The sequence below is a fragment of the Nelumbo lutea genome, chromosome 7 (genome assembly GCF_056320005.1).
Source record: "Nelumbo lutea isolate HS-2025 chromosome 7, American lotus-T2T, whole genome shotgun sequence".
Classification (NCBI taxonomy): domain Eukaryota; kingdom Viridiplantae; phylum Streptophyta; class Magnoliopsida; order Proteales; family Nelumbonaceae; genus Nelumbo; species Nelumbo lutea.
The window spans coordinates 27,876,040-27,891,133 of NC_142690.1; the positions used below are offsets into that span (position 1 = coordinate 27,876,040).

General features: G+C 36.2%; 1 long non-coding RNA gene across 1 annotated transcript; it reads right to left on the minus strand.

Annotated features, from left to right (window-relative positions):
- Positions 1-11,020: 11,020 nt before the first annotated feature.
- Positions 11,021-11,632, minus strand: LOC148845859 (uncharacterized). The gene is made up of 2 exons (XR_016102353.1): positions 11,474-11,632; positions 11,021-11,350 (listed from the first exon to the last, which is right to left on the minus strand). It is a non-coding gene; the product is annotated as an uncharacterized LOC148845859 (long non-coding RNA).
- Between the last annotated feature and the right edge of the window lie 3,462 nt (positions 11,633-15,094).

Here is a 15,094-nt window from a genome sequence, read left to right on the forward strand (position 1 = left end):
CGAATTGTAATTGGCCTTACGCCACTAGAAAGGAGGAGGAATCCAACTTCGGTTACCCTCATTATGATCACTCTGGAATGCAGGATGAGGATGGTGTGCTGAATTGTTGCTCCAAAGTAGTAATGTTGAGCTTGCTCTGGTTGCCCTCGTTCTGTTTGTTTTTTCTTCTTTTGAATGTATATTTTTTTCATAGAAAATGAGTTTTCATTCAATCGGTTGCAGATTTACTCCAGCTTAGCACTTAATGACGTGTCAAAATGTGACTGGATTCAAAGAGAAAATCCCTTCGAGTCCAAATGCAGAGGATCTGGAGTGGAAAGGGGTTTCTACATTGATCTAGCAGAAAAATCTTTGTATTTTTTTGACACTTGGCAGAGATGAAGTGCAAAGTGTTCATCTGGTTTGAGTTCAATGGTAGTGAAAGGATGGGAGATGCCCAGAATTTGGTTTTCTAACAAAAAAGCCCTTATTCCCTCTTACGTCCTCATGTTCTGTTGTTGGAGAATACATCTCAACGATTGTTGGTCCATTAAGACAAATCAAAGACCATTGAGATTGTTAAATCTCAGTTCAACATTTGTCTATATAAACAAGATGACTATGGGGCCTTTTGTGATAAGGAAGATGGAGAAGCTTCCCCTGGTGCTCTTCCTTGCTAACTTCTTGCATTTTCCCATCTTCTCTAATGGAATCGAATCACCCCAATTCACAGTTGTTCGTTTTGAATCCAATTTTGAGATCATATTGTACAAGGAGTCTTCATGGATTTCAGCTACTATTCAAGGAATTTCTTTTGAGAACACAACCAAAGAAGGCTTTCACATGTTATTCTGGATGTTATTTGAGTAATTTCTTTATTTTGTTTAGATAAAAATTTAATTGTTGTTTTCTCAAAGTAGTAAATGATGGGAGTCCTATTGGTTTACTGTTATGTGATAATCCACAACTATGTCTATTTTTAAATTTATTGTTCTGTTGGAAAATTCAAGGTTAGATTTCTTATTTTTAAGTTTATTATGTCGTGGACACTTAATTCAGGTCAAAATTGACCATTATTACCGGATTGAGTAGGTTATGTGGGGAATCAATTACTAATTTTTTACAATTTTCTTTACTGATATAGTGCGGGATCATTTCGACGTTCTTGAGGTGCTCATTTGAAACATTTTCTCTTTTCTTTTATTCAATTTTGCATGATTACTTTTTGTTGGTGGAATGATTTGATGGGATTCTTTTGGTTTTACTTTGGGGGTCTTAAAACCTACAAATATAAAGTTTGGTCGGCTTAGAAGAATTCATCAACCTTTTAGTGGTGTCTGAAAATATTTCCTTGGGACCGAAAAAATGACAATAGTTACTTTAATTTTTTTGTTATTTTTGTTTTCTTTTATTATTTTAATTTACCATTAGTTGTTTTCTCTTTATTTTATCTGATAGTGAAAATCTAATGAAAATTGTTTTAAGTGGAACATACCAAAACAATTGAAACTGTTTTGTACAACTATAGCCTCTTTTATTTAGAGAGGAGTTGAAGTGTTCAACCTCTTGTGCTATCAAGTTTAATTGTTCTACTTTCTATTGTGTTGAGCTAAAGGGAAAAAAAAAAGAATATGACTTGTAGGTATAATTGTAAGATTGTTTTCACACTTACTCCTTCACTTTGAATTAGATTCTTGTACGATTGATATATTATTTTAGGCCTATTTTGTTATAAGATTTCATTACAGAACTTTTCTCTTCTTGTAGTAACTAGAATTTATGGATTTTGATTCATTAATTATTTTTAAGAGGTTTCCATGAGAATAATTTTTCTTGGATCTTATTAGGGAAATTGCCACTCACGAGCTCACGAAAAAGATGTTGCGTATTGATACTTCAAGGTCAATTACTTGCCATTGCCTCATTATATGTATATTTTTCTTTCCTGATGAAAAGAATATATGCTCAAGGTCCTTGAAGACCTTTTGGCCCTTTTATAACAATGTAACTAGTGAAAGATCTCCATATACTACTTATGTACCTTATAATGATGTGAAACATAAATGTAAATCATTTTAAAGGTTTTGAACTCGAGCTTATTATGTGTGGTGCAAAAATTGGTAATGGATGGTTATCATGCTTGATGAAGTTTAGATAAATAAATAAATATATATATATATATATATATATATATATATATATATATATATATATATATATATATATATATATATATATTCTATGGTGTCTAAGGAGTTGTTTGATAATAGTTGAAGTTGTTGAACTGAATGACTTATTGCTTTTTCTTTTAGCGGATAAATATTCAAGGGTATAGAAACCTACCCAACTTCAACTCTAGCCATTAAGGGCTCCTGATCTCCCTAAAATCTTATTCACTAAAAAGCACAACTATAAGCTTTTCAGTTCAACCACTTCAATTATTGTTGAATGGCCCCTAAGCAGGGGGAATGAAATCTCTTATTTGAAAATTGGTGGATAGGCTTTCTAGATCAATTTTTAATCCAATATAGGTGTCTTTCCAGTCCACCCTCCCAAGACCATAGATAGATAGAACCAACATTTGGTAAGCTATCGGATGGATTTTTTTTCTTTAAAAACCAATTTAACAAGCATGAGAATGATGTTTGAATATGAGAATAGCCACTTTTTGTGGGAAAAATTGCCAAATGTTAGTTCCATATCTAGTCCACCCTCTCAAGACCCCAGATAAATGGGATAACATTAGGTAATGGCCCTTTTTTATGCTTTGTGTTTTAGGACTAATGCGCTGAAATTATGTAGTCTTTTTGCAATGCATGTGGAGGATTGAATTCTATCACTTGTCAAATGTTGAAAAAAATGGATTAACCAATGTTCTGGAGATGAACCTTTGCCCTCATTTTAAACAAGCGGTGGTTCCTATTGAACATGCCCTATTAGCCCATTGTTATATTCCTTAAACATTCCATTATAGCAGAAGATCTGAACTAGACCAGTAGAAAAAATCTTTGCATTTTTTCGAAACTTGGCAGAGATGAAGTACAAAGTGTTCCTATGGTTTTGGTTCAATGACAATGAGAGGATGGGCAATGCCCAAATGAATCAAACAAATTTGGTTTTCTACCAAAAAAACTCTTATTGTATGTTTCTTATATATATATATATATATATATATATATATATTGACTAATAATATTTTTTAGAAGTTGGATTTCCTACACTCGTTTTGGTGTGAGATGGGGTGCACTTCCATTAAGATTCAGCCACATCACACATCCCATGGCATCCTATCTCATTTGTGCGGGAAAAACTAAACAGTAAGTTTAGGTCATTATCATGTAATGTTTTTAATTTTTTTTTTTAATTTGAAAAGAAAAAAAAAGATTGTTCAGTTGGACAGATGCAAGAGATTAAACAAACCCAATCGGAAAATTCAATCTAAGGGCTTGCTTGCCAAACCCTGGATGGGTGAACACCATTAATGAGCATTGTAGAACTTTCTTCTTCAAACTTTAGCTACGACAGAAGTCCTGATATTTTGTTCAAGAAAATGCCCCCTTTAGATTGTGAAGTCACATTTCAGGGCAAAACATTTTGAATAATGGATCTAGTGGAAGGTCAATTTTGAACTTTAACAAGAAAAGATATGACTTGAAAATTTTCAACTTGACAAGAGAAGCCATAACAAACGGCTCTGCTCCATGGACTTCTGCAGGAAGCTATAACTTGTAAATCTTAGACTTTGAGAAATCCCAAAAAGAGGGTGAAACATGTTTGGTCAGTTCTTTTCCTCTTAGACATGGGGATTGTGGGAACGGAGTGAAGTTTCCCATATTAATTAGATATTCCCATTGCCATGACGTGCTAATAATGCAAAATCAAATGAAATCACACCAAGAAAGCTATTCTGTATTCTCCAATTGTTATCTTTGAAATTTGTAAGAAAACTAAAAGAAATAAATAAAGAAAATTGTTTATGCAAGTATAGATCCAAAATTTAACATATTCCTTTTTTCACAAAAGGAGGAGGAATGGGGAAGAGAGTTCAAATCACTTCAATGCATGCCTAAACTCACATTTGTTATTGTATCTTTTAAAATTGCAAGATTGAGAACTAAGAAGAGAACCTGGAATCACATTGCAAAGAGCATATGTTGGGTTTCAAGTTAAAAGAAGCATATTTCAAAGAAACTCGCTCTTGCAAATGGTTTCGGGTGTAAATCTTTTGATGTAGACGAAGAAATGCTAAGGGTCACCACCATGTAAATGGTTTTGGGTGTAAAGAAAGGGCTAAGTTTTTCTCTCTAATAATTTTCCCTTTTATCTCTTATCTCTCATTTTCTCACTTTTCTTTTTATTCTTTATATTTTGAAAAATGGAATTAAAAAATAAAGACATAATAGGGTCAACGTTGCTGTCTAATAACTTCGCACAAGTAAGACCGGGTTTTCATGCATGGAGAAGATGTGTAATAACATGAGTGGAAGAGCACCCGTGAATACACCAAGACGAGTGTAGGAGGTCCGAGCTCTATTTTTTATGGATCAACTTCATAACATTTACCATTTCATGAATTGGAAAAGAAGAAACGACAATCCGATAAGACTTATGAACAATAACACTAAACCATGGAAAACTCATAGTGACTACCAGTACCATCCATCCTTCTAAAAGCGGCATTCTTCCAGCTAGATAGTCAGAATTCCCGAGGTTCATTATCGGGCACTATAGATCTCTGATGTAATAATCCAAAATCAGCATATTAAAAATATAATTATGTAAATTAGGTCATTAGTATAATTTATCTCATAGGAAAGGATCAACATGGCTGCCCCTTCTTAAAATCGTTGGTCACATTGCTAAACTCATCATGATGGATTCTTTTGAGAATTACTTTGTCCAAAAGCTTTTTTCAAATTTGTGTTGAGGACCAGAAAATGCAGATACTCCATCTAGAAAAACTAAAGACCTTGTTAAAATTTCTTGTGACATGCATGGATCAGTTCATCTTTTCTTGCCTTGTTATGTTTTTAGTTTGTTTTTTCAATATCTTTTAACCTACACTAAGATTTTCTCCAAAAATAGAATTTGGGTTGTACAAAAACTGATTAAAACTCTTAAGACTCTAGAACAAGATTCCATGGTTCTCTACTTAAGCAGTCTATTCATACCTCTAATTTTATCCATATATTATAATTCAATAAAGATTTATGATCTCTTGAATAATAACCTATCCATTTATCTATCTAGATTTCTACATTATTATTGAGATCATTGGTCACATTGTTGAGCTTCTTGAAGTCTGTAATGAGGACTAGAAAATCCAGATACTCCATGCAATCACTATTAGACAGTTATGCCCTTAGCTCCAATCAGATTGATGTATCTTTTGACATTTATTGTAAATGAATAAAGTACATAATTGATTCATGTCATTGTGGTGTGTTTTTATGTAATACCTTTTAATTGGACACTTATGAGACTCGTGTTAGTTTAGAATCTTCACAGCCATTGGATAGATCTGGGGAGATTTATCTTGCCAAGGCTGACACTGATGTGTTGCCAAGTTGGTTGGGGTGGCTTGTCTCAGCTGCCAGGGTGAGACATGAGGTACATGCAGTGTGGGTTTTCTTGAAACCTTGAACCGGACCAAAATTCTAATATTGCCCTGGACCTTGGAGATAGATGGACAAAACTGGAATGCTACACCTGACCCGTAGACTCAATTATGGTACTACACTAGGTGTTGGATTGGGCTGTGTTTGATATGCCAATCAGTAAGATTCTTAGAGGGGGTCAAAACTTGGGTATGTTGGGACATTCCAAGAATTCATCTGAGTGGGTGATCATAGTGACAGGATCAACCCCTTTGTCGGACAAAGTGAATGATCGGGGATGCCCTCTCTGATGGAAACCTAAACTACCGGTAGTTGATTTCAACTGTTGAAATTTGTTTTTGCAAAATATATTTATATAGAGATATACATATTATGGTTTCAAAATATTTTGTAAAAAGTTTTAATTCCCGGGATCCATGTGAGTAGAGAGTGCAACATTGTTCCTTGTAGCCGAGGGAGAGGTCCTCTCTTGTCGGGTAGTGTTTGATCAATATGGGCTAAGAGGTTAAGTGTAAGACCATTGAGGGTAATACCTGATGGGCTATTCTTGCATCTGCACACGGTCCCTGGGTTTTCATAAGGTGGCTAGACTCAATGACCATTTAGTGTAAATTTTGGGCCCATTAAGAGCCCATGGTGATGGACTTAGGAGTTCATTGTGTCCTATAGTGAATTCGGCCAGGCCTTATAATAAAGGCTGGGATAAACCCATGTAGCTTATGTGTATATCAATGTTTGGGTTCCACACCATACAAAGAGAGCCAACTGGGCAGCAGGTTAAGAGGTTAAGTGAGCACATAAACTTAATGGGCATAAAGCCCAATTTTGAAATGGGTTAATTGGATTAATTGAATAGGGGCATATCTGGGTTTGGATCAGCAGATAAGAAAAAGATGATAAGTCTTATCCACCTAAAGAGTGCAGATCCAAATAAAGATTTGGATCAGGAAACTCCTAATTAGATTAGGAGGTTGTCTCTTTAAGGTTATAAATTAGAGAGTAAGGTGGACATGCAAAAATACCAAAAAAGACACAGAAAAGTGCAGAGTTCTTCCCTATTATTGCCGCCCCTACCCAATTCGATCTCTACTTGTGGGAGTGGGCAAGAATTGTTCTTAATATTGCTTATTGGTAGAAGAAGCAATCTGAAGTCGTGCTCACCAGCCCTCTACTCCATTCTTGCTGAAGAATTCGTTTCTTGCTGAAGAGTCATTCTGTTGATCCTCACACTATGTCATCTTCAGTGAAAGCGGGTTTTGGTTTTCTCCTTGGGCGTAAACACCTTCATTGGGAGTTACTGCTACTCCGTATCAGATATATTCCTCTCCCTTTTTGTTTCAGATCTGGTCCGGTTTGGTTCAAGATTGATCATTGAAAATGTAATTTTCTAAAATAGGGAATGTGATTCCCATATGGGAGAGAGAGAAATTTTTGAAATTTCGCCTAATCTTCCTATAGGGTTTGGCCATCCATATGATGGATCTCTCATCTCTTCAATCACTAGAAAAACTACAGACCTTGTTAGAATTTCTCGTGACATGCATGGGTTAGTTCATCTTTTCCTGCTTTGTTTTTCTAATAAAGATTTCTGGTTTGTTTCTGATTTTATCTATATGTTATAATTCAATAAAGATTTATGATCCCTTGAATGATAACCTATCCATTTATCTATCCATGGTTCAAATATCCTGCGCTTAACACGGGCTATTCTACTACTAATGAGAATGATTCTATCAATTTTGGTCAACAAACCTTGATTTTTATACCGAAACCACCCCTTTATTGAAAATTATTCTATTAGATTTGTGCATGAATTTAGCTGGTCACTCCTAGAAGTGTAAACTGGGTCGTGCCATGGTTATATCTGTTTTGGACCTTTTGGTTGATTGACCCTGATTTTTATATCAAATCTACCCCTTTATTGAAAATGGTTATATTAGTTTTGTGGGCCTGAAAACTCAAGCCTGACATAGCCTATACCTTCATGTTGTGCCCAACACAACCCACATGCTACAGTGATGAGCCATGCTAGGCCTGGTCCATGTCGTGCCAGGCCGTGAGCAGCACAACTCGATTTATAGCTCTATATATAACACTGGTCACCATTGGTAAGGAGTTTATAAACAAATGTAAGGAAACTATATAAGATGGCAAGACCAAACTATTAATGAAACCCAAGAAAAACAAAGAAAAGAAAAGCCTAAAGCATAAACAAATACAAGTCTCTCTTTAGAGAATTGGTCTTCTGCTACTCACCTTTTGCTATTATGTTAGGGAGCCAAGTGGACAACAAATCTTGAGAGTTCATTGTCAAGCCTTCTTCTTTTATTCAATCTAATTAAGCATTAATGGTTCTTTTCTTTCCGTTTTTTTTGCTAATGGTCAATCGGTTTGAGTGACAAATTACGGACTTGACCAAATCAATTTGGTTGGCGAAACAACTTGCAACTAAACTGAACCAATCATTGAACACTCCTAATTTCAACTAAATTTATAGTCTAATCTCTAATAAATAACAATAGTTTAATATCCAATAATTATTGAAAATTTATAGCAAGCGTACACAATCATTGAAAATAAGTTTATAATGAAAATAAAATAGAGATATAATAATAATACAATAATTGCAAAAATATAATAAATACTAAAAATATACTAAATTAGTCAATAAATAATGTAATCTTAAATAATAGTTTAATCTTTAATAAGTATTAATCTATAAATTATAAAAATATATAATTACTAAAAATAAATTTATAACAAAAATACAATAAATACGATAAACTAAATTTCAAAAGTTAAATAATAGTTGTTTAATCTCCAATAATTATTGATAATTTTCTATTAAATAACAAAAATAAAAATACATTTATAAATAATTATTGAAAGCATATTTATAAATAAATAATAAATAATTACTGAAAATAAAATAAATATTAATTATAGTATATATACATATATAATGAATATACACTATTATTGTAAAATTATTACTAATAAAATAACTTTGTTGATAGTTATTTTCTATAATTATTAATTGATATATGGAAAATTAGTTATTTACAACATTATTTAGTTTTTGAAATAATAATGTCATTTAAATTCTTAAAATATTAATTATTTATTGAATTTAATAATCTATAAAATTATAATTGTACTATTATTACATAATTCGTTATTAATTCTCTAAAATATTAAATTATTATTAATATGAATATTATGAATTATATTATAATTGTTTTTCTACTTTTAAGATTTTTTTTAAATTTATTACATAATTTCGTTATTTTAACTATTAAAATTTTGTCATGTTAAATATTTTGTTATTTAAATATTTAAATAATATGTAAAATATTTATATATTTTCATTATTTGAATTTTATTTATTTTAATATTATTACGTAATATTAAATATTTTGTTATATTATTTAGCTATTTTTAATGTTTCTTATTTAAGATTTTTAGTTATTGAAATATTTAAATAATGTTTTATTTTTTAGTGTTAAATGTTTATTATTTGAATAACATCTAAATTGAATAATTCATAAAATTATAATTTATATTGTTATTACATAATTTCATGATGAATTAGGAAGGGGTTTGATGCAAGGAGAGGTATGGTGACGTGGACAAACCAATTTTAATATATATAAACACACACTAGCACCACTCAAATTGCCTTCAAAGTTGGCTAGAATAAACCATCCTAAGCATTTTCATTTTATTATATGATACATGGAATATAATACATAGAAACAATTTTTTATTGCTTCTTATAAAAGGAATAAGGACCCCAACGATGAAAAAGTACGAGTTTGTTTTTTCCTTTCAACGATTTTCTTTAGGTTTGATTTGAAGGAAAAAATAGGGAAAGGAAGGGAAATGTAGGGAAACTATACCTTTCCCTACTTTTTCCTTCAAATCAAGCACAACCTAAAAATATTGCAATGTTTATTGATGTGCTTGAATCGAGCTTTTCAAAAGATTTAAATTGAGCCAAATCGAACTTTTCAGGTAGTTTGCGGATCAGGTAGGTACAATGTTGTAAGTGCGTTCAATGAGTATTTAAATATTTTTTTTGACACCTGTCCCTTAAAATACCCTTATCTCACCTGAAAAAGATTAAAATGCTTATCAAGTGCTCATTTAACGTGCCTACTAGATCCGGTCTCCCTTTTAGGAGCCTAACTTGAATAGTTGGTTAAAAATTCGTTTCCACCTATAGAGAGAACTCTGAAACATGATTTTAAAAAATGACATAGAAATGAAACCGTTGTGGCCACAAGAACAGCCATAAACACAAAAAATGAAGGGTAAAATAGAAATTTGAAAATTTCCCATACTAGCGATGTCGATTGGCATAAATTATAGGATTTTGCAAACAAGGGGGAAGTTTTGGTCCATTGAAATTTGATGAAATTTGATGCTACTACTAGAGCCTAGAGGAGGAGAAGCCGTGAGTCCAAGTCGTGATCGGTGCATTTACTACTAGGATAGAGTTACTGGGCTAGAGGGTGGGCCCTGGTTTTACAGGTCAAGCTGGATACTTTTAGGGGAATGGAAAGATTACCTCATAGGTATGGTTGACAAGGTCTGGACACAAAGAATCTAGATGCTAGTCCACATGCTTCCTAAGGAACAATAGAAGAAAAAAGAGTTAACTTTCTTTCCAGTGTAGCAGGCCAAGTCCTGCCAAATCAAGAGAAAATACAAACTGGCCATCTGGTACAAGGTATGTATGTAAGAAAGAAAATTCTCATAGACGTAAGAAAGCCACTATGTACTGGTAGGTAGACCTGTTCATGGCCGGGTAGCCCAGCCCGGCCTGACCCCCGGACGGGCTTGTGCATAGATATTAGCTTGCGGGCTTGACCTCAGGCCTAAAAGCCCGAGCCCGATTGTTTTACGGGCTGGGCTCAGGATTTGCCACAAAAGCCCGGCCCGACCAAGTGTAACATATTCTAAACCCTAGCTGCATCCCTTCCTATTCCCTCTCTTCAGTCTTCATCTTCTATCTTCTCTCCTCACTCTCACTCTCAAGAACTGGCACGAACCCAGACAAGCAGCCACCATTCTCATTCTTAGAGGCAACACACGAGCTCAGGCACTAGCGATCTCTCTCTCTGGCGATGAGTCCTCTCTCTCTCACCTCTCTTGTAGTTCTCATTCTCAGTTTCTCACTCACCGTCGCATATTCTCACTTTCTCAGGAACCAGTGAACTCAAAGCATCGGCGCTAGCCGCGCCACCAGTGAACTCAGTCGCCCCTCTTTGGCGGTGAATCCTGTGCTCCTGTATTTCTTAGTTTTGTACAAATCATGCATTCTGTAGTATGTAATATGTACAAATCATGCATTTCTCAACTCTGTTAGCTCAAGTATATAAGTTTTGGGCTTATCACCTATGAATGAAATCACAACTACATTGAAGTTAAACTCATTTGCCATCTATTGAAGACTTGAGATAAGAACAAAGTTAAAGAATTTTTTAGAACAAAAGTTGTGTGAATCGGGCTTCGGGCTTTCTATGAGGACTAGGCTTGGGCCCATGTTATAAGGCCGTTGGCCGGGCCAGGCTCGAGTTCAGGCCTGAAAAAATCTTATTAATGAAAAGCAAAAGCCTGGCCCGCCCAGCCCATGAACAGGTCCACTGGTAGGTTTATCCTTTCCTATGGAAAACCTGGCTCCGATTTTGCCACGAGCAGCTTCCACGCATCTGCATCAACTGTGGGCTTGTCGGCCACATCTGGAACAACTACAAACGACTAAACACATCAGTAGAGGATCATCGCCAGCTCTTCGAAGAAAGAACAGCAGATTTCCTTGGAGAATGGCTTAGAGCAGAATATAGACCCAAGAAGCAGTTCAAATTACCTACCTATTCTCCCTCTAAACCAGAGGTACAAAGTGTTTGCAAAGTAAGGCATGGAGACCTTGGATCGGATGAGGACTCAGAAGACGGCACCGACGGGAGAAAGCGACGATGTGTCGACCTCTCCGGTAAGCTACTAACAGCAGTTCGAGGCAACTCATAGGGATCAAGCCACACAGTGCACGCCGAGCCCAACTCTTAGCAAGGTGACACGCGCCATGCATGCAACCAAATGCACAGTACCGCATGCCAGCCAAGTGGCATCACGCCAAAGACAACACAAAGCCATGCACACCACCTCCAGACCAATAATGCGCCACGTGGCATGCATGTACAAAACAATAATGTATCACCCAATGAAGAAGTAAAACCCTCTCTCATAGCTCATTACCTCACCAAGATTGGAGGGCTGGAACCATTGATCTGCTAACCGGCAAAAGGAGACTGTGGCCGTCCCAAAAGTTATCATTTTGACATGAACTCCAACGCCCTATATAATGTAAAAAATGGGTAAGTCTCTGATTTCTTCACGGGCCAGATGATATCACCCAAAAGCCTATTAACCAAAACCACAATCATATGCCCGCCCACTGCACCTTTGAATAGCCCGTTAGTTGCGGCAACTTTAACAGAGAGCTTCATCTTCGAACAGTTGATCACTCCATAAATGGTAGCAGCTACATCTCCAATGAGCCACTGTGCAGAGGACTACATCTTCACTGAACCGGATACACATCCCCTGCCAATCCCTTCACTTCACTTCGTGAATCAGGTACTACAATCTATATCTCTCATTTATCTTACCATTATTATCATAATTTCACAAATTCTGCATTCGTCTAGCATCATGAAAATATTATTATGGAACACCCGTGGATGTAATGATCCAACAAAAACCACTGAGTTAATCAAGCTCTTCAAGAGAGAAAAACCAGATATACTTTTCCTATCCGAGACCAAATTATCAGCAGACAATAGTACCGATCTGGCCAATAAGTTGAAAACAAAAAATTGTCTTGCACGAAGCCACATGCCTATTAGGAGGTCTTTTTAGCTGCTGGGGTAATTCACCGAGAGTCAACCTATTCTCTGTATCCAACCATCTGATCCACCTAGAAATCACAAATCACCCTCCAAGCAACCCATGGCAATTATTGTTATTCTATGGGCACCCAGTTAGAAAACAAAGGAAATAATTGTGGCAACAAATAGCCCAAACACAGTCATCAACCCTAGCACCTTGGATCATTATGGGTGACCTAAATGATATATATAAGCAAGAGGACCACAACTCAAGCTGATGCTGCAAGTTTTCGGCCCATCAGCCTGTGAAATGTTTTGTACAAAATAATTTCCAAATGGTTGGTGCTTAGACTACAGCCAGTATTGCAGGACTTAATCTCCCCTTGTTAGTCGGGTTTTCTCAAAGTAAGGCAAATCACTGACAACATCTTACTGGTGAAAGAGTTATTGTACAAGATGAAAGCCCAGAAAAAAGGTAAAAAATACATTGCACTTAAGGTAGACATGTCCAAGGCCTTTGATAGAATGGGGTGGTCATATCTACTATAAGTGCTAAAAAAGATGGAGTTTCCAGAAAAATGGTGTAATCTGCTGCATCAATGTATGTCCACAGCCAGTTTCTCCATAAAACTAGTAGGAGAAACCCATGACCATTTTAAACTAAAACAGGGGATAAGACAAGGGGACCCTATATCTCCATACCTTTTCATCATAGGAATGGAGGTGTTAACCCAATTGCTCAATCAGGCTGTGTCCTCTGGACAAATTGAAGGAATTCAGATCAGCAAAGAAGCAATCTAGTCACCCACCTATTCTTTGCAGATGACTGTATTCTATTTTGCCAAGAAGATTTGGCGCAAGTCAAAGCCTTAGTCAAGGTTATCAACACTTTTGAATTCATGTCAGGGCAAAAAATAAACGACTCTATATCAAACATTTCCTTCAGCAGAAATGTCCCTCGGCATCACCGTAAGTTCCTCTCACATACTCTCCATGTGAAGAAGTCATTAGTGGGCTCCAAATATGTAGGGAACCAAATTGGAACAAACCCCCGATTATGTTCCACTCACAAAGAAGTTCTTAGCAAAGTATCAGCCAGAATAAATGCATGGAGCTCGAAGTTGTTATCCCAAGCAAGAAAAACCACCCTAGTCAAATCAGTCTTTAGTCCATCCCAGCATACTCCATGACCACAACAATCTTCCCAAAGGCTACAAACTCAGAATTAGATAAACTCACAAGAAAGTTCTGGTGGGGAGATACAACAGGGAGATCCACACGTACGATCTCTTGGGGCAAGATTTGTAGGCCTAAACAACAAGGAGGGTTGGGTTTCAGATCTTATGGGATCATGAACAGGCTATGTTTGGGAAACAAATCTGAAGGCTCTTAATTGATAACAAGGGGATCTGGAGCAAGCAAATAAAAGCCAAATACTTTCCCTATACCTCTATTTGCAGCTCGGAAAGCTAGAAGCAGCTCACACTAGTGGCAGCAAGCTCACTCTATGTTACCCCAGTTAAAGCCAAATTTACTGTGGTCAATCAAAGATGGCCGTGACATCCTAGCAATCACTGACCTATGGATACCGACTTTACCGGGTCACATTCCAAGCCTGAACTCCTCGATTTCTGAACCTCAAGTCAAGAATCTGAAGGTTTTAGAACTTCTCACTCAAGGCTCTTGGGATACTCCCAAACTAAACCTTCTCTTCCAGGAGTCTGTTGTGCCTCGCATTTTATCAGTAACTCAAGAGCCAGACCAGACGACAGATAAAAGTGATTTGGAAGAAGAACAAATCGGGTACATATTCGGTGAAATCAGCCTACCGATACTTCTTCTCATTTGAAGGCTCCAATTCTAGTTCTCATTACATCTGGAAACTGATTTGGAAGCTCAAAATATCGCACAGATTCCAACTCTTCTTATGGAAACTAATATGGGATGGCTTGCTAACTAAACGAAAATGTTCGGCTTGCCTACAAGAAGAGGACCGAATGTGTACTTTTTGTAACAACAGTGAGGAGACAACCTTCCACCTGTTTTTCCAATGCACATTCACCAGAGCAGTTTGGGTTGAATCCGACCACACTACCGGAAAATCAACCTCTCTCCATCATCACCGAATGGTTTACAAGTTTAAAATCCTTACTAGGTGAGCAGCAAGCACTCTTGTATCTTAGCAAGTTCAGTATCATCGGCTACTTCATATGGAAAGCAAGGAATAAAAGCATATTTGAAAATAAACCACCAGATCTATATCATGTTATACAGTCTGCATCTCACTTCCCACTCACGCATATCATCCAGCCTATGCAAAACCCTGCATATCGATGGCTCCTTTGATCCTAACACAGGTTATGCAGGAAGAGGGTTCATCATCCAACATGCACAACGCCAGCTCTCCATTGCAGAAGGCAAGCCTTGCTGGGCCATCAACAGTCATGATGCCGAAACGAGAGCTCTCCTAGGGGGATTGCACGCAGCGCTATCATATGGTATTGATCATCTTTTGGTATTTTCAGACAGCGTAGACTTGCCCTTAATGGAGTTTGTTAATACAGATAACCCGACCCAATGGATTAATCAGCTCTACAGAAGCCA